This window comes from Octopus bimaculoides, chromosome 14 (genome assembly GCF_001194135.2).
Source record: "Octopus bimaculoides isolate UCB-OBI-ISO-001 chromosome 14, ASM119413v2, whole genome shotgun sequence".
NCBI classification, from domain to species: Eukaryota; Metazoa; Mollusca; class Cephalopoda; order Octopoda; family Octopodidae; genus Octopus; species Octopus bimaculoides.
In genome coordinates this window covers 22746144-22752643 of record NC_068994.1, presented here as the reverse complement: position 1 = coordinate 22752643, position 6500 = coordinate 22746144, and positions in this window count along the sequence as shown.

Below are 6500 nucleotides of genomic sequence, written 5' to 3'. Positions count from 1 at the left end.
CAAGTTTTTTTTTTTTTTTTGTATGAACATTTTGCCTTGTATAGTTCAGACATGGATGACATAGAAAGCAGACATGCTGTTGGGCCGTGCTGTGTAGTGCAGGATTGGAAATGTGAAACATCAACAGGGCACTTCTGGAGAATGGATGAATGGGTTTGTTGTGCCTTTACCCAGCCGCACACACACGTGCATGACCTAGTGGTGCACAGGATGGTAACATGAAGTATCAACAGGGCACTGACAAAAATTTTAATGTTCTTCGCATTTCCTCTGCCAAATTAGACAAAAAGGTTTTCATGAAATGTTATATGCTACTTATAATGCATAAGTAGTATCAGTATTTTATCGTTGGAAAATGGCCTAAAACAAAGATAAAACCCAGTGCAGTATACTCAAATCTGATTAATCTGCATTTTTGGGGGGCCCATAGTCAGCGTCGGACAGTTTTTTAAGTCAGCAGCAATTCAAGGAGCCTGATTGATGTTTGTTGCAAATTTGGAGGAAAGCAAGTGGACACTTTCCAAGTTACAGGCCTTAATGCTGTGAAATTGCTTTAAAAATGCAGTTTATCTGCCCCTGCGCCTACATTAGACAAGAAGTTGAAAATTGTTTTGTCCCATGACATTCCATGGAGCTTGTGTAATGCATGCGTAAAATTTCATCAAAATCGGTTGGGTAGGTCTTGAGTTTTAACAACATGACAAACACACACACAGACACACATCCTGTGTTTTGTATGTATAGATTTTCCATATCTCTTGATTTGTGAGGCATGTTTGAAACTTTTTTTCTGTATTAATTACCACAAGAGTGAAAGAAAATGCTTCCAAAAACAAATGTTTTAAAAGAACTGAAGGGAATTAGTTTGAAACTCAATAATAGCCGAGAAAGTTGATATGCTAGACTGTGTTGTCAGAGAAGTTAATGAAGATGAAAGGAGGATAAATTTCAAGCAGGTTCGGCAGAATTTGTTGCAAAATTCTATGAGCTGTATTTATGAATCAAACTGTTCTAGAACAAAAAAACAAACAAAAAAAAACAATCAGCGATATAAGCGTTGAAAATATTCCTTGGTCATAATTTTGTTTAAAAATCACATTGGACACATCTGAAATGGAATAGAGTCAAGATCAGTAATAAAGCTGACACAAATGGGAAATGAATTAATTTGACACAGAATTCTTTCAAGAAGACTCCAACTGAAACCAATGAAAGATGAACCAAGAAAATTCAGAAGAGAAGTAGAACTACTACTATGATTAAAGGTAGCCACTAACAAAGAGAAATATAAGACAATTGAAGAATAAATGTTTATTGAATTCTTCAAGATCGCAGAAGGGACACTTAAAAAAAAAATCTGTAAACTATGGAAAGAATGTAAAAATGAGGAAATTATTTCACTCCAAAGATGGAAGAAAAGGACTTCTGGTTTCATAGTTACAGAGAGTAATTTTGAAAAGAATATTTTTGGGAGGACTTATTAATTAAAAGAACCCCCTCAAATAATGTTTTATATGTAAATGATAAAACACTCACAATGTTAGTCAAACTTTAGAAAATGTGAATGAAACAACAGCCAAAAGTTCAAATGAAGTGCAAATAATGAATTTAATAAAAACTAACATTCATATGGATTTACAAATAACTCAATGAATAAAAACTAATTGTTATCAAGAAGAAAAGAATCTAAAATGAGGGATCATTAGTTTTCACAAGGAGAAAGAATAATTACAAGAGAGACATGTTTGAAAATAATTATGGAAGAAAGAATTTTGGAAATAACTACTGGAGAAACAACTTTGGAAATAATTATAACAGGCAATGTAATTCTGGTAATCGCAATAACAAATATATGAATGGGACAAATGGCAACCAATCGAAACATTCAAACCATTTTTTAGGTCCTGTCAAAGGGAAAGGAACAGAGACATGATAAATTTATTCAAAAAGATTAATAGAATATATGAACACACAAAGGAACTTAAATTTACACCAGCTTCAATGCAATTCGGACCTTGATGAAATCAAAGAAGATATTTCAAACTTTTGGTGAAAATAAAGATGTAAAGTGGAACAATTTGATAAAAACAGCAATATATTTACAGTCAAATATAAAAGTAAATTTTATTCACCAAAAAGTAGGAGTTGGGAACTTAATAATTTCTGTGATCATATAACTATTTTCGATATTTTCTAATTTTGGCATAATAGAATGAGAAAACATCGATACATTGAAAACAGTTTAAAAGCAGATTATTAATGAAGCTGACAAGGATAGAGAATATTGTAAAAATGTTACATTATCCATGCTTGAATTAATGTTATGAAAATATTGTCCTACTGTGTGGTACCTTGGGCAAGTGTCTTCTACTGTAGCCATGGGCCAACCAGAGCCTTGTGAATGGATTTGGTAGAAGGAAACTGAAAGAAGCCTGTTATATATATCACCATCATCATTGTTTAATGTCAATCTTCCATGCATGCATAGGTAGGACGGTTGACAGGAGCTGGCCAGGTAGAAAATCTGCCCAAAGCTACTGTGTCTGTTTTGGCAGGGATTTTATGACTGGATGCCCTTCCTAACACCAACCACTTCGCAGAGTGGACTCAGTGCTTTTTACATGGCACTATCACAGGTGAAATTAGTTTTGGCCAGATTTTTACTGCTGGATGCCCTTACACATGCCAATCACATTACAGTGTGGACTGGATGCTTTTAACGTGATACCAACACTGGCAGGGTAACCAAGTAACTCACAAGACAAGGAATTATGAGTGGGACAGGGCATTTGTGTCAGAGGATAAAAGTTGGAGTGTGACAAAGAGACAGAAGCAGGTGTCTTGCCACAACACAGGGTGCATTAGAGGAGGTGATCCAGTATCAAATGATGAAAGGTTTAGAGTGTAACAGAGAAATAGAGAGGCAGAGATAGGTGTTTTGCTATAGAGGAAGTACATGGTTACAGAGAGAGAGCAAGAGAGAGAGAGAGAGAGAGAGAGAGAGAGAGAGAGAGAGATACAGAAAGAGGCCAGAAGCAAGTGTGTTGATGTAAAGGTGATACTTGGTTAACTAGTCAGAAGGAAAACAAGAGAAAGAGAGAGAGAGAGAGAGAGAGAGAAAGAGTGACCAAAGGGAAAGAGAGCAGGAAACAGCAAAAGTGTAAGAGAGAGCAGAAGAGAGATGGTGTAGTGCTAGGGTATACTCACAAGGAACAAGAATATGAGTGTCGAACCTGGTTAGAAAAATAGGGAGTGGGTGTGGGGAGCAGTGATACAGTGAACATGTCAGGGAGGGCAAGAAAGGGGATTTGGAAAACAATCATAATGTATGAGGAGAAAATGTGAGGAAGAGAAAGATTTAGTTAGAAGAGGAGTTGTAGTTTGATTTCTTAGGGTAGAGTGGGTGAAAAGTGTGTTATTACATGTGGGTGGAACACAACTCTTATATATATGTATGTATATATATATATAATCATCGTTTAACATCCACTTTCCATGCTAGCATGAGTTGGACAATTTGACTAAGGACTGGTGAACCAGATGGCTGCACCAGGCTCCAATCTGATCTGGCAAAGTTTCTACAGCTGGATGCCCTTCCTAACGCCAACCATTCCGAGAGTGTAGTGGGTGCTTTTATGTGCCACCGACACGAAGACCAGTCAGGCGGTACTGGCAACGGCCATACTCAAATGGTGTTTTTTACATGCCACCTGCACAGGACCCACTCCAGCGGCACTGGCAATGACCTCCCTTGAATGTTTTTTCACGCAAAAAAACACACACACACACATATATATATATATATATATATATATATATATATATATATATATATATATATATATATATATATATATGTATATATATGTATGTATGTATGTAGATGTGTGAATATATATATGTGTGTGTGTGTGTGTGTATGTGTATATATATATATGTGTGTGTCTTTGTTTGTCTCCTGCCCCATCACTACTTGACAACCAGTGTTGGTGTGTTTACGTCCCCGTAACTTAGCAGTTTGGCAAAAGAGACTGATAGAATAGGCTTAAAAAATAAGTCTTTCAAGGTAGTGCTCCAGCATGGCTGCAGTCAAATGACTGAAACAACTAAAAGAATAAAAGAATGCTATAACCAAAAGAAAATACTACAAAATTTTAATGTCCTAGTAAATTTATACTGTAAAGTCTTAACTGATAAAGAATACTATATAACCAATTTAAAATGCAAGGCAAGTAATTTTTATGGATTACCAAAATTTCACAAAAGTAAAATTATAAATGATGCCAGCACAGAATCATCATCTTTCTAAAATGTTCTTTGCCCAAATGATTTATAATTAAGACTAAAAGTGGGAGGTCCATCGTGAAACCTATCGATTGAATAATTTCTATGACATTATTGAAACTGTATTGTAAACATATACAGTTTTACAGAAGAGATGACTTGGATATGTTAAATTACCTCATATGTACAGTGTATGAAGAACTCTTTAAGCTTCATTTAATGCAGTTACCCTGAATATAAATATGCAAGATGAATATGGAATAGAAGTAATAAATTTTGGCCAAATAAATGTCCTCAAGAATTATGAAACTATATAGGTAAAGAATTTTCTTTTAGAAAGATTTCAGTTTACTCTCAAAACAACTCTCTTAATTTTGGTGAAGCCAAGACAAATATTTGGAACAGTAATGGGAATAATGGTAGCTCCAGCATATGCAAATTTGGTAATGGATTGGCCAACGATGCTGTGGGATGGCAGTGTTATTTCAGAAATATGTGCATTCAGGTGGAAAGTCATTGTTTCTGGATGTGAACAGTAGTGAACAAGGTGCTTCAAACTAGAGGCCATCTATACCTCTATAGCAGCAGAACTGGTTTATTTAAACATGTAGCTTTCCTGAAAATGTCCCAGTCACTACTACTACTAGTGAGGACTGGAACTGTATGAAACTAGTGTATGGGAGAAAGAGGTGCAAAAGACTCAAAAACCTGCTCATAAATTTCCAACTAGCTGCAGTTACCAGCTAGATTTCCCTGATGTGCCAGTGTGGACATGAATCAACTACAGTGAGATATCCAAATAGTATACAGACTGAGTAATTGATAGGATAGCGGATAGGAATAGTTTAGAATGTCAACATTTGGTCAGCTACACAAACCACAAATTTGTGAATTTCCCGGCCGATTTAGGTAGGGCCCATAGACAGGGAACTAGTTACTGGAAGATGAATGTATCCTTATTAGCATGCGAAGACTGCAGGGACCATATTATGAATTGGTTAAGTAGTAGCTGATGGGAATAATCACCAACAACTGGTGGTGGGTCATTCTGAAGAGGGCAATTATATCAGAATTGATAGCATTTAGCAAAAAACTAGCACTAAGGAGTAGATTCTTCCAGGAGAAGCAATTAGTAAATGCATCACAACTCGCGTTCTCAGTTATAGTACCTCTTGACTATTTCTTCAACATAAAACATGAAGGCTGTATTGTCAGGATTCAGAACCATATGTTGAAACATGAGGGAGGTGGGAAGCTGTTTGATGTGCCTAAGTGAAACTGGTGTGAGTTACATGATTTCAAGCAAATGTGTGTGGCATTCCAGGAACACTTCGTTCAACTGTTCATAATGGGCAGGATATGGTAGCAGACTTGAATTTCTATCTCAATGACATGCAGAGACTCCTGGCAGAAGATGCAAATCAACAAATTTGGATGCTTTGCCCCTCATGCTTTATGATTTTGTCAGATTGTTTTGGTGAGCTCTTGACAGACATCTCTTGCAAATTGCAGCTGAATGAGAATGAACCGGGGATGGTTATGTTGTTGGCAAAGGATGCTGACAAAAGGGATGCTGTTGACAAATTTAGGCCTATAACTTTTTTAAGCATAAAGCTTAGGATTTTGGACAAGGTGTTAGTGAAATAGTTGATGCTTGCTGTTAGAAGTATGAGTGGAGAAGCACATACACGTGCAATTCCAAATAGGTCCATCTATGACAACTGATACTTTATGCAACACATCAGAGAGAGGGTTAGGGACAAAGCTGATTTTGGTGGGGCTCTGATCACTCTAGATCAGTAAATGGCATCTGACAAGGCTAACCTTTGCTTCTAAGAAGGCACCCTGAAAGTGAGTGATTTGGAGTACACTTCCAGAGTTGCGTTGCTGCAATGCATAGTAGTGCCGATGTGGCAGTAAAAATAAAACAGTTCCTAGGCTACCTCCTCCAGCCTCTTCTGTAAGTGCTGGCTCTTGAGCTACTGCTGTGGGAAGATGGAATGGTTGATGGGCATCCCTTTCAAACTGTGACCCAGGAGAGCCATGTTACCATATGCGACTGACGTCACTATCCATGGAAGTGGAGGCAGTCAGCACCATTCTAAAAAAATGAGTTGGTTGTAAGAACTAAGGTCAATCTGGGCAAGTCACTGAACATCTTGAGACGCAGGTCCATGCTGTCAGAAATACTAGATCAACAGACAAGTTAAACTGGG